This window comes from Panulirus ornatus, chromosome 10 (genome assembly GCF_036320965.1).
Source record: "Panulirus ornatus isolate Po-2019 chromosome 10, ASM3632096v1, whole genome shotgun sequence".
In the NCBI taxonomy this organism is placed as follows: Eukaryota; Metazoa; Arthropoda; class Malacostraca; order Decapoda; family Palinuridae; genus Panulirus; species Panulirus ornatus.
The window spans coordinates 46,100,669-46,117,248 of NC_092233.1; the positions used below are offsets into that span (position 1 = coordinate 46,100,669).

The 16,580-nt window shown below is 42.6% G+C and overlaps 1 protein-coding gene and 1 pseudogene across 1 annotated transcript in view; one reads left to right on the forward strand and one right to left on the reverse strand.

Annotated features, from left to right (window-relative positions):
- Window positions 1-16,580, reverse strand: part of LOC139750634 (TBC domain-containing protein kinase-like protein) — a 253,505-nt gene that overhangs the window by 164,023 nt on the left and 72,902 nt on the right. The window lies entirely within an intron of this gene.
- On the forward strand, window positions 13,979-15,511 carry LOC139750927 (eukaryotic elongation factor 2 kinase pseudogene; annotated as a pseudogene).

The window sequence follows — 16,580 nt, forward strand, 5'->3', positions numbered from 1 at the left end:
ACTTCCCAAGCTCTCTCATCCCCAACAGACTTCATACTTGCCCCTCTTTCCAAAACTCTTGCATTTACCTCCCTAACAACCCCATCCATAAACAAATTAAACAACCATGGAGACATCACACACCCCTGCCGCAAACCTACATTCACTGAGAACCAATCACTTTCCTCTCTTCCTAAACGTACACATGCCTTACATCCTCGATAAAAACTTTTCACTGCTTCTAACAACTTTCCTCCCACACCATATATTCTTAATACCTTCCACAGAGCATCTCTATCAACTCTATCATATGCCTTCTACAGATCCATAAATGCTACATACAAATCCATTTGCTTTTCTAAGTATTTCTCACATACATTCTTCAAAGCAAACACCTGATCCACACATCCTCTACCACTTCTGAAACCACACTGCTCTTCCCCAATCTGATGCTCTGTACATGCCGTCACCCTCTCAATCAATACCCTCCCATATAATCTACCAGGAATACTCAACAAACTTATACCTCTGTAATTTGAACACTCACTCTTATCCCCTTTGCCTTTGTACAATGGCACTATGCACGCATTCCGCCAATCCTCAGGCACCTCACCATGAGTCATACATACATTAAATAACCTTACCAACCAGTCAACAATACAGTCACCCCCTTTTTTAATAAATTCCACTGCAATACCATCCAAACCTGCTGCCTTGCCGGCTTTCATCTTCCGCAAAGCTTTCACTACCTCTTCTCTGTTTACCAAATCATTTTCCCTAACCCTCTCACTTTGCACACCACCTCGACCAAAACACCCTATATCTGCCACTCTATCATCAAACACATTCAACAAACCTTCAAAATACTCACTCCATCTCCTTCTCACATCACCACTACTTGTTATCACCTCCCCATTTGCGCCCTTCACTGAAGTTCCCATTTGCTCCCTTGTCTTACGCACTTTATTTACCTCCTTCCAGAACATCTTTTTATTCTCCCTAAAATTTAATGATACTCTCTCACCCCAACTCTCATTTGCCCTTTTTTTCACCTCTTGCACCTTTCTCTTGACCTCCTGTCTCTTTCTTTTATACATCTCCCACTCAATTGCATTTTTTCCCTGCAAAAATCGTCCAAAAGCCTCTCGCTTCTCTTTCACTAATACTCTTACTTCTTCATCCCACCACTCACTACCCTTTCTAATCAACCCACCTCCCACTCTTCTCATGCCACAAGCATCTTTGGCGCAATCCATCACTGATTCCCTAAATACATCCCATTCCTCCCCCACTCCCCTTACTTCCATTGTTCTCACCTTTTTCCATTCTGTACTCAGTCTCTCCTGGTACTTCCTCACACAGGTCTCCTTCTCAAGCTCACTTACTCTCACCACCCTCTTCACCCCAACATTCACTCTTCTTTTCTGAAAACCCATACAAATCTTCACCTTAGCCTCCACAAGATAATGATCAGACATCCCTCCAGTTGCACCTCTCAGCACATTAACATCCAAAAGTCTCTCTTTCGCACACCTGTCAATTAACACGTAATCCAATAACGCTCTCTGGCCATCTCTCCTACTTACATAAGTATACTTATGTATATCTCGCTTTTTAAACCAGGTATTCCCAATCATCAGTCCTTTTTCAGCACATAAATCTACAAGCTCTTCACCATTTCCATTTACAACACTGAACACCCCATGTATACCAATTATTCCCTCAACTGCCACATTACTCACCTTCGCATTCAAATCACCCATCACTATGACCCGGTCTCGTGCATCAAAACCATTAACACACTCATTCAGCTGCTCCCAAAACACTTGCCTCTCATGATCTTTCTTCTCATGCCCAGGTGCATATGCACCAATAATCACCCACCTCTCTCCATCAACTTTCAGTTTTACCCATATTAATCGAGAATTTACTTTCTTACACTCTATCACATAGGGGACGGGAGCGGGGGGCCAGAAATCCTCCCCTCCTTGTATTAACTTTCTAAAATGGGAAACAGAAGAAGGAGTCATGCGGGGAGTGCTCATCCTCCTCGAAGGCTCAGAGTGGGGTGCCTAAATGTGTGTGGATGTAACCAAGATGTGAAAAAAGGAGAGATAGGTAGTATGTTTGAGGAAAGGAACCTGGATGTTTTGGCTCTGAGTGAAACGAAGCTCAAGGGTAAAGGGGAAGAGTGGTTTGGGAATGTCTGGGGAATAAAGTCAGGGGTTAGTGAGAGGACAAGAGCAAGGGAGGGAGTAGCAATACTCCTGAAACAGGAGTTGTGGGAGTATATATATATATATATATATATATATATATATATATATATATATATATATATATATATATATATATATATATATATCCATATATATATATATATTTTTTTTTTTTTTTTTTTTGCTTTTTGCTGTCTCCTGCGTTTGCGAGGTAGCGCAAGGAAACAGATGAAAGAAATGGCCCAACCCACCCCCATACACATGTATATACATACGTCCACACATGCCAATATACATACCTACACAGCTTTCCATGGTTTACCCCAGACGCTTCACATGCCTTGATTCAATCCACTGACAGCACGTCAACCCCGATATACCACATCGCTCCAATTCACTCTATTCTTTGCCCTCCTTTCACCCTCCTGCATGTTCAGGCCCCGATCACACAAAATCTTTTTCACTCCATCTTTCCACCTCCAATTTGGTCTCCCTCTTCTCCTCGTTCCCTCCAACTCCGACACGTATATCCTCTTGGTCAATCTTTCCTCACTCATTCTCTCCATGTGACCAAACCATTTCAAAACACCCTCTTCTGCTCTCTCAACCACGCTCTTTTTATTTCCAAACATCTCTCTTACCCTTACGTTACTTACTCGATCAAACCACCTCACACCACACATTGTCCTCAAACATCTCATTTCCAGCACATCCATCCTCCTGCGCACAACTCTATCCATAGTCCACGCCTCGCAACCATACAACATTGTTGGAACCACTATTCCTTCAAACATACCCATTTTTGCTTTCCGAGATAATGTTCTCGACTTCCACACATTCTTCAAGGCTCCCAGAATTTTCGCCCCCTCCCCCACCCTATGATCCACTTCCACTTCCATGGTTCCATCCGCTGCCAGATCCACTCCCAGATATCTAAAACACTTCACTTCCTCCAGTTTTTCTCCATTCAAACTCACCTCCCAATTGACTTGACCCTCAACCCTACTGTACCTAATAACCTTGCTCTTATTCACATTTACTCTTAACTTTCTTCTTTCACACACTTTACCAAACTCAGTCACCAGCTTCTGCAGTTTCTCACATGAATCAGCCACCAGCGCTGTATCATCAGCGAACAACAACTGACTCACTTCCCAAGCTCTCTCATCCCCAACAGACTTCATACTTGCCCCTCTTTCCAAAACTCTTGCATTCACCTCCCTAACAACCCCATCCATAAACAAATTAAACAACCATGGAGACATCACACACCCCTGCCGCAAACCTACATTCACTGAGAACCAATCACTTTCCTCTCTTCCTACACGTACACATGCCTTACATCCTCGATAAAAACTTTTAACTGCTTCTAACAACTTGCCTCCCACACCATATATTCTTAATACCTTCCACAGAGCATCTCTATCAACTCTATCATATGCCTTCTCCAGATCCATAAATGCTACATATAAATCCATTTGCTTTTCTAAGAATTTCTCACATACATTCTTCAAAGCAAACACCTGATCCACACATCCTCTACCACTTCTGAAACCACACTGCTCTTCCCCAATCTGATACTCTGTACATGCCTTCACCCTCTCAATCAATACCCTCCCATATAATTTGCCAGGAATACTCAACAAACTTATACCTCTGTAATTTGAGCACTCACTCTTAGAAAGTAAATTCACTGTAAGAAAGTAAATTCTCGATTAATATGGGTAAAACTGAAAGTTGATGGAGAGAGGTGGGTGATTATTGGTGCATATGCACCTGGGCATGAGAAGAAAGATCATGAGAGGCAAGTGTTTTGGGAGCAGCTAAATGAGTGTGTTAGCGGTTTTGATGCACGAGACCGGGTTATAGTGATGGGTGATTTGAATGCAAAGGTGAGTAATGTGGCAGTTGAGGGAATAATTGGTATGCATGGGGTGTTCAGTGTTGTAAATGGAAATGGTGAAGAGCTTGTAGATTTATGTGCTGAAAAAGGACTGATGATTGGGAATACCTGGTTTAAAAAGCGAGATATACATAAGTATACTTATGTAAGTAGGAGAGATGGCCAGAGAGCGTTATTGGATTACGTGTTAATGGACAGGCGTGCGAAAGAGAGACTTTTGGATGTTAATGTGCTGAGAGGTGCAACTGGAGGGATGTCTGATCATTATCTTGTGGAGGCTAAGGTGAAGATTAGTATGGGTTTTCAGAAAAGAAGAGTGAATGTTGGGGTGAAGAGGTGGTGAGAGTAAGTGAGCTTGGGAAGGAGACCTGTGTGAAGAAGTATCAGGAGAGACTGTGTACAGAATGGAAAAAGGTGAGAACAATGGAAGTAAGGGGAGTGGGGGAGGAATGGGATGTATTTAGGGAATCAGTGATGGATTGCGCAAAAGATGCTTGTGGCATGAGAAGAGTGGGAGGTGGGCTGTTTAGAAAGGGTAGTGAGTGGTGGGATGAAGAAGTAAGAGTATTAGTGAAAGAGAAGAGAGAGGCATTTGGACGATTTTTGCAGGGAAAAAATGCAATTGAGTGGGAGAAGTATAAAAGAAAGAGACAGGAGGTCAAGAGAAAGGTGCAAGAGGTGAAAAAAAGGGCAAATGAGAGTTGGGGTGAGAGACTATCAGTAAATTTTAGGGAGAATAAAAAGATGTTCTGGAAGGAGGTAAATAGGGTGCGTAAGACAAGGGAGCAAATGGGAACTTCAGTAAAGGGCGTAAATGGGGAGGTGATAACAAGTAGTGGTGATGTGAGAAGGAGATGGAATGAGTATTTTGAAGGTTTGTTGAATGTGTCTGATGACAGAGTGGCAGATATAGGGTGTTTGGGTCGAGGTGGTGTGCAAAGTGAGAGGGTTAGGGAAAATGATTTGGTAAACAGAGAAGAGGTAGTAAAAGCTTTGCGGAAGATGAAAGCCGGCAAGGCAGCAGGTTTGGATGGTATTGCAGTGGAATTTATTAAAAAAGGGGGTGACTGTATTGTTGACTGGTTGGTAAGGTTATTTAATGTATGTATGACTCATGGTGAGGTGCCTGAGGATTGGCGGAATGCTTGCATAGTGCCGTTGTACAAAGGCAAAGGGGATAAGAGTGAGTGCTCAAATTACAGAGGTATAAGTTTGTTGAGTATTCCTGGTAAATTATATGGGAGGGTATTGATTGAGAGGGTGAAGGCATGTACAGAGCATCAGATTGGGGAAGAGCAGTGTGGTTTCAGAAGTGGTAGAGGATGTGTGGATCAGGTGTTTGCTTTGAAGAATGTATGTGAGAAATACTTAGAAAAGCAAATGGATTTGTATGTAGCATTTATGGATCTGGAGAAGGCATATGATAGAGTTGATAGAGATGCTCTGTGGAAGGTATTAAGAATATATGGTGTGGGAGGCAAGTTGTTAGAAGCAGTGAAAAGTTTTTATCGAGGATGTAAGGCATGTGTACGTGTAGGAAGAGAGGAAAGTGATTGGTTCTCAGTGAGTGTAGGTTTGCGGCAGGGGTGTGTGATGTCTCCATGGTTGTTTAATTTGTTTATGGATGGGGTTGTTAGGGAGGTAAATGCAAGAGTTTTGGAAAGAGGGGCAAGTATGAAGTCTGTTGGGGATGAGAGAGCTTGGGAAGTGAGTCAGTTGTTGTTCGCTGATGATACAGCGCTGGTGGCGGATTCATGTGAGAAACTGCAGAAGCTGGTGACGGAGTTTGGTAAAGTGTGTGGAAGAAGAAAGTTAAGAGTAAATGTCAATAAGAGCAAGGTTATTAGGTACAGTAGGGTTGAGGGTCAAGTCAATTGGGAGGTGAGTTTGAATGGTGAGAGGCTGGAGGAAGTGAAGTGTTTTAGATATCTGGGAGTGGATCTGTCAGCGGATGGAACCATGGAAGCGGAAGTGGATCATAGGGTGGGGGAGGGGGCGAAAATTTTGGGAGCCTTGAAAAATGTGTGGAAGTCGAGAACATTATCCCGGAAAGCAAAAATGGGTATGTTTGAAGGAATAGTAGTTCCAACAATGTTGTATGGTTGCGAGGCGTGGGCTATGGATAGAGTTGTGCGCAGGAGGATGGATGTGCTGGAAATGAGATGTTTGAGGACAATGTGTGGTGTGAGGTGGTTTGATCGAGTAAGTAACGTAAGGGTAAGAGAGATGTGTGGAAATAAAAAGAGCGTGGTTGAGAGAGCAGAAGAGGGTGTTTTGAAATGGTTTGGGCACATGGAGAGAATGAGTGAGGAAAGATTGACCAAGAGGATATATGTGTCGGAGGTGGAGGGAACGAGGAGAAGAGGGAGACCAAATTGGAGGTGGAAAGATGGAGTGAAAAGGATTTTGTGTGATCGGGGCCTGAACATGCAGGAGGGTGAAAGGAGGGCAAGGAATAGAGTGAATTGGAGCGATGTGGTATACAGGGGTTGACGTGCTGTCAGTGGATTGAATCAAGGCATGTGAAGCGTCTGGGGTAAACCATGGAAGGCTGTGTAGGTATGTATATTTGCTTGTGTGGACGTGTGTATGTACATGTGTATGGGGGGGGGTTGGGCCATTTCTTTCGTCTGTTTCCTTGCGCTACCTCGCAAACGCGGGAGACAGCGACAAAGTATAAAAAAAAAAAAAAAAAAAAAAAAAAAAAAAAAAAAAAATATATATATATATATATATATAAAAATTTTTTAATTTTCCAAAAGAAGGAACACAGAAGGGGGCCAGGTGAGGATATTCCCTCAATGGCCCAGTCCTCTGTTCTTAATGCTACCTCGCTAACGCGGGAAATGGCGAATAGTTTGAAAAAAAAAAAAAATATATATATATATATATATATATATATATATATATATATATATATATATATATATATATATATATATATATATTTTTTTTCTGGATGCTCTGGAAGGAGGTAAATAAAGTGCGTAAGACAAGGGAGCAAATGGGAACTTCAGTGAAGGGCACAAATGGGGAGGTGATAACAAGTAGTGGTGATGTGAGAAGGAGATGGAGTGAGTATTTTGAGGGTTTGTTGAATGTGTTTGATGATAGAGTGGCAGATATAGGGTGTTTTGGTCGAGGTGGTGTGCAAAGTGAGAGGGTTAGGGAAAATGATTTGGTAAACAGAGAAGAGGTAGTAAAAGCTTTGCGCAAGATGAAAGCCGGCAAAGCAGCAAGTTTGGATGGTATTGCAGTGGAATTTATTAAAAAAGGGGGTGACTGTATTATTGACTGGTTGGTAAGGTTATTTAATATATGTATGACTCATGGTGAGGTTCCTGAGGATTGGCGGAATGCGTGCATAGTGCCATTGTACAAAGGCAAAGGGGATAAGAGTGAGTGCTCAAATTACAGAGGTATAAGTTTGTTGAGTATTCCTGGTAAATTATATGGGAGGGTATTGATTGAGAGGGTGAAGGCATGTACAGAGCATCAGATTGGGGAAGAGCAGTGTGGTTTCAGAAGTGGTAGAGGATGTGTGGATCAGGTGTTTGCTTTGAAGAATGTATGTGAGAAATACTTAGAAAAGCAAATGGATTTGTATGTAGCATTTATGGATCTGGAGAAGGCATATGATAGAGTTGATAAAGATGCTCTGTGGAAGGTATTAAGAATACATAGTGTGGGAGGCAAGTTGTTAGAAGCAGTGAAAAGTTTTTATCGAGGATGTGAGGCATGTGTACGTGTAGGGAGAGAGGAAAGTGATTGGTTCTCAGTGAATGTAGGTTTGTGGCAGGGGTGTGTGATGTCTCCATGGTTGTTTAATTTGTTTATGGATGGGGTTGTTAGGGAGGTGAATGCAAGAGTTTTGGAAAGAGGGGCAAGTATGAAGTCTGTTGGGGATGAGAGAGCTTAGGAAGTGAGTCAGTTGTTGTTCGCTGATGATACAGCGCTGGTGGCTGATTCATGTGAGAAACTGCAGAGGCTGGTGACTGAGTTTGGTAAAGTGTGTGAAAGAAGAAAGTTAAGACTAAAAGAGAATAAGAGCAAGTTTATTAGGTACTGCAGGGTTGAGGGTCAAGTCAATTGGGAGGTGAGTTTGAATGGAGAAAAACTGGAGGAAGTAAAGTGTTTTAGATATCTGGGAGTGGATCTGGCAGCGGATGGAACCATGGAAGCAGAAGTGAATCAGAGAGTGGGGAGGGGGCGAAAATTCTGGGAGCCTTGAATAATGTTTGGATGTCAAGAACATTATCTCGGAAAGCAAAAATGGCTATGCTTGATGGAATAGTGGTTCCAACAATGTTGTATGGTTGCGAGGTGTGGGCTCTGGATAGAGTTGTGCGCAGGAGGGTGGATGTGCTGGAAATGAGATGTTTGAGGACAATATGTGGTGTGAGGTGGTATGATCGAGTAAGTAATAATAGGGTAAGAGAGATATGGGGAAATAAAAATAGTGTGGTTGAGAGAGCAGAAGAGGGTGTTTTGAAATGGTTTGGGCACATGGAGAGAATGAGTGAGGAAAGATTGTCCAAGAGGATATATGTGTCAGAGGTGGAGGGAAAGAGGAGGAGTGGGAGACCAAATTGGAGGTGGAAAGATGGAGTGAAAAAGATTTTGAGTGATTGGGGCCTGAACATGCAGGAGGGTGAAAGGCATGCAAGGAATAGAGTGAATTGGAATGATGTCAATGGATTGAACCAGGGCATGGAAAGCGTCTGGGGTAAACCATGGAAAGTTCTGTGAGGCCTGGATGTGGAAAGGGAGCTGTGGTTTCGGTGCATTATTACATGACAGCTAGAGACTGAGTGTGAACGAATGGGGCCTTTGTTGTCTTTTCCTAGCGCTACCTCGCACACATGAGGGGGGAGGGGGTTGTTATTCCATGTGTGGCGAGGTGGCAATGGGAATAAATAAAGGCAGACAGTATGAATTATGTACACGTGTATATATGTATATCTCTGTGCGTGTATATATACCTGTACATTGAGAAGACAGGTATGTATATTTGCGTGTGTGGACATGTACGTATATACATGTGTATGTGGGTGAGTTGGGCCATTCTTTCATATGTTTCCTTGCGCTACCTGGCAAACGCTAAAGACAGCGACAAAGCAAAATAGAATAAATAAAATATATATATAATTGGAACGATGTGGTATACCGGGGTCAACGTGCTGTCAATGGATTGAACCTGGGCATGTGAAGCGTCTGGGGTAAACCATGGAAAGTTGTGTGGGGCCTGGATGTGGAAAGGGAGCTCTGGTTTCGGTGCATTATTATATGACAGCTAAAGAGTGAGTGTGAACTAATGGGGCCTTTGGTGTCTTTTCCTAGCGCTACCTCGCACACATGAGGGGGAACAGGGTTGTTATTCCATGTGTGGCGAGGTGGCGATGGGAACAAATAAAGGCAGACAGTATGAATCATGTACATGTGTATATATGTATATGTCTGTGTGTGTATATACATGTGTATGTGGGCGGGTTGGGCCATTCTTTCGTCTGTTTCCTTGCGCTACCTCAATAAAGCGGGAGACAGCGACAAAGCAAAATATATAACAAATAAATATATATATATATATATATATATATATATATATATATATATATATATATATATATATATATATATATTTTTTTTTTTTTTTTTTTCGCTGTCTCCCGCGTTTGCGAGGTAGCGCAAGGAAACAGACGAAAGAAATGGCCCAACCCACCCCCATACACATGTATATACATACATCCACACACGCAAATATACATACCTACACAGCTTTCCATGGTTTACCCCAGACGCTTCACATGCCCCGATTCAATCCACTGACAGCACGTCAACCCCGGTATACCACATCGTTCCAATTCACTCTATTCATTGCCCTCCTTTCACCCTCCTGCATGTTCAGGCCCCGATCACACAAAATCTTTTTCACTCCATCTTTCCACCTCCAATTTGGTCTCCCTCTTCTCCTCGTTCCCTCCACCTCCGACACATATATCCTCTTAGTCAATCTTTCCTCACTCATTCTCTCCATGTGCCCAAACCATTTCAAAACACCCTCTTCTGCTCTCTCAACCACGCTCTTTTTATTTCCACACATCTTTCTTACCCTTACGTTACTTACTCGATCAAACCACCTCACACCACACATTGTCCTCAAACATCTCACCTCCAGCACATCCATCCTCCTGCGCACAACTCTATCCATAGCCCATGCCTCGCAACCATACAACATTGTTGGAACCATTATTTCTTCAAACATACCCATTTTTGCTTTCCGAGATAATGTTCTCGACTTCCACATATTCTTCAAGGCTCCCAGAATTTTCGCCCCCTCCCCCACCCTATGATCCACTTCCGCTTCCATGGTTCCATCTGCTGCCAGATCCACTCCCAGTTATCTAAAACACTTCACTTCCTCCAGTTTTTCTCCATTCAAACTCACCTCCCAATTGACTTGACCCTCAACCCTACTGTACCTAATAACCTTGCTCTTATTCACATTTACTCTTAACTTTCTTCTTTCACACACTTTACCAAACTCAGTCACCAGCTTCTGCAGTTTCTCACATGAATCAGCCACCAGCGCTGTTTCATCAGCGAACAACATACTATTCACCATTTTCAGCATTTGTGAGGTAGCGTTAAGAACAGAGGTATGGGCCTTTGAGGGAATATACTCACCTGGACCCCTTCTCTGTTCCTTCTTTTGCAAAAATTAAAAAAAAAAAAATGAGAGGGAAGGATTTCCACGTGTCGTAGAAGGCGACTAAAGGGGACAGGGGCAGGGAACTGAAAACCCTACCCTCCTTGTATTTTAACTTTCTAAAAGGGGAAACAGAAGAAGGAGTCACGTGGGGAGTGCTCATCCTCCTTGAAGGCTCAGATTGGCGTGTCTAAATGTGTGTGGATGTACCCAAGAAGAGAAAAAAGGAAAGATAGGTAGTATGTTTGAGGAAAGGAACCTGGAAGTTTTGGCTCTGAGTGAAATGAAGCTCAAGGGTAAAGGGGAAGAGTGGTTTGGGAATGTCTTGGGAGTAAAGTCAGGGGTTAGTGAAAGGACAAGAGCAAGGGAACGAGTAGCACTACTCCTAAACCAGGAGTGGTGGGAGTATGTGATAGAGTGTAATAAAATATACTCTAGATTGATATGGGTAAAATTGAAAGTTGATGGAGAGAGATGGGTGATTATTGGTGCATATGCACCTGGGCAAGAGAAGAAAGATAATGAGAGGTAAGTGTTTTGGGAGCAGATGAGTGAGTGTGTTATTAGTTTTGATGCACAAGACCGGGCTATAGTGATAGGTGATTTGAATGCAAAGGTGAGTAATGTGGCAGATGAGGGAATAATTGGCATACATGTGTTGTTCAGTGCTGTAAATGGAAATGGTGAAGAGCTTGTAGATTTGTGTGCTGAAACAGGACTGGTGATTGGGAATAACTGGTTTAAAAAGAGAGATATACATAAGTGTACATATTTAAGTAGGAGAGATGGCCAGAGAGCGTTATTGGATTACATGTTAATTGATAGATGCGCTGCGCTGTTGATTGATAGATGTGCTGAGAGGTGCAACTGGAGGGATGTCTGATCATTATCTTGTGGAGGTGAAGGTGAAGATTTGTAGAGGTTTTCAGAAAAGAAGAGAGAATGTTGGGGTGAAAAGAGTGGTGAGAGTAAGTGAGCTTGGGAAGGAGACTTGTGCGAGGAAGTACCAGAAGAGACTAAGTACAGAATGGAAAAACATGAGAACAAAGGATGTAAGGGGAGTGGGGGAGGAATGGGATGTATCTAGGGAAGCAGTGATGGCTTGCGCAAAAGATGCTTGTGGCATGAGAAGAATGGAGGGTGGGCAGATTAAAAAGGGTAGTGAGAGGTGGGATGAAGAAGTAAGATTATTAGTGAGAGAGAAGAGAGAGGAATTTGGACGATTTTTGCAGGATATAATGCAAATGGCTGGGAGGTATATAAAACAAAGAGGCAGGAGGTCAAGAGAAAGGTGCAAGAGGTGAAAAAGAGGTAAATGAGAGTTGGGATGAGAGAGTATCATTATATTTTATGGAAAATAAAAAGATGTTTTGGAAGGAGGTAAATAAAGTGCGGAAGATGAAAGCTGGCAAGGCAGCAGGTTTGGATGTTATTGCAATGGAATTTATTAAAAAAGGGGGTGACTGTATTGTTGACTGGTTGGTAAGGTTATTTAATGTATGTATGAATCATGGTGAGGTGCCTGAGAATTGGCGGAATGCATGCATAGTGCCATTGTACAAAGGCAAAGGGGATAAAAGTGAGTGCTCAAATTACAGAGGTATAAGTTTGTTGAGTATTCCTGGGAAATTATATGAGAGGGTATTGATTGAGAGGGTGAAGGCATGTACAGAGCATCAGATTGGGGAAGAGCAGTGAGGTTTCAGAAGTGGTAGAGGATGTGTCAATCAGGTGTTTGCTTTGAAGAATGTGTGGGGGAAATACTTAGAAAAACAAATGGATTTGTATGTAGCATTTATGGATCTGGAGAAGGCATACGATAGAGTTGATAGAGATGCTCTGTGGAAGGAATTAAGAATATATGGTGTGGGAAGCAAGTTGTTAGAAGCAGTGAAAAGTTTTTATCGTGGATGTAAGGCATGTGTACATGTAGGAAGAGAGGAAAGTGATTGGTTCTCAGTGAATTTTGCTTTGCAGCAGGGGTGTGTGATGTCTCCATGGTTGTTTAATTTGTTTATGGATGGGGTTGTTAGGGAGGTGAATCCAAGAGTTTTGGAAAGAGGGGCAAGTATGCAGTCTGTTGTGGATTCTGCTTGGGAAGTGAGTCAGTTGTTGTTCACTGATGATACAGTGCTGGTGGCTGACTCAAGTGAGAAACTGCAGAAGCTGGTGACTGAGTTTGGTAAAGAGGGTGAAAGAAGAAAGCTGAGTGTAAATGTGAATAAGAGCAAGTTTATTAGGTACAGTAGGGTTGAAGGACAAGTCATTTGGGAAGTAAGTTTGAATGGAGAAAAACTGGAGGAAGTGAAGTGTTTTAGATATCTGGGATTGGATTTGGCGGCGGCTGGAACCATGGAAGCGGAAGTGAATCATAGGGTGGGGGAGAGGGCGAAAATTCTGGGAGCATTGATTAATGTGTGAAAGTCGAGAACATTATCTCGGAAAGCAAAAATGGGTATGTTCGAAGGAATAGTAGTTCCAACATTGTTATATGGTTGCGAGGCGTGGGCTATGGATAGAGTTGTGCGGAGGAAGGTGAATGTGTTGGAAATGAGATGCGTGAGGACAATATGTGGTGTGAGATGGTTTGATCGAGTAAGTAATAATAGGGTAAGAGAGATGGGTTGCAATAAAAAGAGTGTGGTTGAGAGAGCAGAAGAGGGTGTTTTGAAATGGTTTGGGCACATGGAGAGAATGAGTGAGGAAAGATTGACCAAAAGGATATATGTGTCAGAGGTGGAGGGAACAAGGAGAAGCGGGAGACCAAATTGGAAGTGGAAAGATGGAGTGAAAAAGATTTTGAGTGATCGGGGCCTGAACATGCAGGAGGGTGAAAGGCGTGCAAGGAATAGAGTGAGTTGGAGCGATGTGGTGTACTGGGGTCGACATGCTGTCAATGGATTGAACCAGGGTATGTGAAGCGTCTGGGGTAAACCATGGAAAGTTCTGTGGTGCCTGGATGTGGAAAGGGAGCTGTGGTTTCGGTGCATTATTACATGACAGCTAGAGACTGAGTGTGAATGAATGTGGCCTTTGTTGTCTTTTCCTAGTGCTACCTCGTGCACATGGGGGGGTGTTGTTATTTCATGTGTGGCGGGGTGGCGATGGGAATGAATAAAGGCACACAGTATGAATTACGTACATGTGTATTTATGTATATATGTACATGTGTGTGTGTGTATATATATGTATACATATATATGTATACATATATATACACATATATATACAGCATTCTCTCATTTCACCTTTGAAAGATCTGGGCATGAGCTCATAGTAGTTGACATCCAAGGTGTTGGTGATTTATACACAGATCCACAGATTCACACCAGTCATGGAAATGACTATGGTGATGGTAACTTGGGCACACGGGGAATGGCTTTGTTTCTGCACTCACACCAATGTAATTCCATTTGTGAGAGCCTAAATCTTACACCATTTGATTTAGCACCATCAGAGATTGAAGTTAATAAGAACATCTCCAACCTTCAGTTCTCCTGTAAAACAGTGGTCCGTGGGACTGAAGAAATAGTGGTAACACCAACAGAGGAGGAGAAGGGACATATTCAGGAATATATCCGTATGCGCTCCCTGTCATCGGGATATGTTTCTGGTGATGATAAGCCAAGGATAAAGCTTAATTCTATTAGCTCCATAGATTCTTTGGATAGTGATGACTTGCCCATGATGTCAGAGAGTGAAGACTCCTTAGTTGATTCTGCTCGCCGGGAACAAAGGCACCATCAATTTGTTGCCAATTCAAGATTACGATTTGACTCGCTGTCTGAATCTGGTACTGATAAAGCAACAAGGGAAATGGAGATATGTCAGTTCAAGGATATGGTCCAGAGGAAATCTCGTCCATCACACGTTCTTGGAGAAATGGAACATCGAAAACAGCTTGAACTTCTGGAAGAGAACAGGTGCAAAACTGGAGGATCTGTTCTTGGACAGGTACATTTGGATCTTGCAAAATATCATGAGTTGAACAGGTTTGTAAAGGAATCGGAGTCTTATGACAAAGAAGCTGCTGTTTTCCATGTAAATCAAGCAGCCAGGTGTGGCATCCTTGAGGCCATCAAAACTATGGCACAACTACATCTTGGCCTACAGCATGACGTTCTTCCAGATTTCGAGATTGATGAAAACATGCACGACAAGGAATTAGGGTTTGACTACATGTTGACAGCTGCTGAGGCTAGGGACCGTGCTGCCATGATTTACATTGCAGAGGCATATGAAACTGGACTTGGTCTACCACCATCTAGGACTCGTGACTGGAGCAAGGCAGTACAGTGGCTTGATAGAGTGGTGAGCACGAACTCAGAAGATGAGGATGGTAACTTTGATGGTACAATGCATGACCCACAGTACCAGCTAGTGGCTAAACAAGCAACGATGTACTCAACTGGTGGTTTTTGCCTTCCAAAGGATCCAAGTAAAGCTGGTGATATGTTCAGTTGGGCTGCAGAATTGGCAACAGAAGCCATGAAGGGTAAACTGGCCTCCAAGTATTTCATGTTGGCAGAGGAAGCTTGGGCAGAATGTGAGGAATTATAAAGGAAAATGATTTCTGGAGGGCAGAGAGTAATTCTGAAGTGCTATTAAGTGTATTGTTGATACTGTAGTACAGGCAATAAGGAGTAAAAATATATATGGTGTATTTCAATCAGTTTGACTCCTAGCTATGTACAGTGTCGTACACATGGTATTATTGTTATTATAAATAAAGTATAACTTTACATGTATATGTACATACATACATATAGGTGTTACTGGAACCACTTGCTTGAGGTTACACAGGGAGTGAAAAGTGACCTTTGGCAAAGCTTTATCATTGGGAATACAGTCTCATCAAAAACTTCTCTCTCCAAAGGAGTTTACATTTCCCTCCTACTGTAAGCAACACAGCCTTGGGCTTCAGGAACTTTAGAAAGGTCTTGGAATAATCATTGATAATACTTGTGTCTACAATACCTCTGTGACAAATGAGACTATAGGTGGTGGATGAAAAGACAGAGATGGGTAGGAATGGGTTAATGTTCTAATATTGCGACCCACAGTGTCTTCTTCAGAGAGGCTGAGCATTAAACTGTTCCTGCCCATTTCTTGTGTTTTCAGCAACCCCTTACTCTCTCATATATATATGTAGAAGGGGAGGGAGTGGGGGGCTGGAAATCCTCCCCTCTCGTTTTTTTTCAATTTTCCAAAAGAAGGAACAGAGAAGGGGGCCAGGTGAGGATATTCCCTCAAAGGCCCAGTCCTCTGTTCTTAATGCTACCTCGCTATTGCGGGAAATGGCAAATAGTATGAAAGAAAGAAAATATATACACATGTATATACATGTGGAAGTCGAGAACAGTATCTCGGAAAGCAAAAATGGGTATGTTTGAAGGAATAGTGGTTCCAACAATGTTGTATGGTTGCGAGGCGTGGGCTATGGATAGAGTTGTGCGCAGGAGGATGGATGTGCTGGAAATGAGATGTTTGAGGACAATGTGTGGTGTGAGGTGGTTTGATCGAGTAAGTAACGTAAGGGTAAGAGAGATGTGTGGAAATAAAAAGAGCGTGGTTGAGAGAGCAGAAGAGGGTGTTTTGAAATGGTTTGGTCACATGGAGAGAATGAGTGAGGAAAGATTGACCAAGAGGATATATGTGTCGGAGGTGGAGGGAACGAGGAGAAGAGGGAGACCAAATTGGAGGTGGAAAGATGGAGAGAAAAAGATTTTGTGTGATCGGGGCCTGAACATGCAGGAGGGTGTAAGGAGGGCAA